A 323-nucleotide genomic window follows, 5' to 3' on the forward strand; every position below is an offset into this window, starting at 1 on the left:
ATGTCCCTCGGTATATTCCGAGGAACCGGTTCCTCGGAATATTCCGAGGGAAATGTCCCTCGGTATATACCGAGGGAACAGTTCCTCGGTATATTCCGAGAAACAGGTCCCTCGGTATATTCCGAACGTTTTTTTGTAAACAGATAGATCGATGGATTTATGTCCAAAAACGCATCGATCGATCGAGTAAAAAATATAATTAATTTCCTCGGAATATAAAAAATATTAATTTTTTTAAAAAGATAAAATTTCTGAAATTTAAATTCGAAAATATGAAATTAAAAGTAAAATTGAAATCATATTAATTAATATTCAAAGTTTCA

Source organism: Brassica oleracea, unplaced genomic scaffold (genome assembly GCF_000695525.1).
Source record: "Brassica oleracea var. oleracea cultivar TO1000 unplaced genomic scaffold, BOL UnpScaffold00962, whole genome shotgun sequence".
Lineage (NCBI taxonomy): Eukaryota > Viridiplantae > Streptophyta > Magnoliopsida > Brassicales > Brassicaceae > Brassica > Brassica oleracea.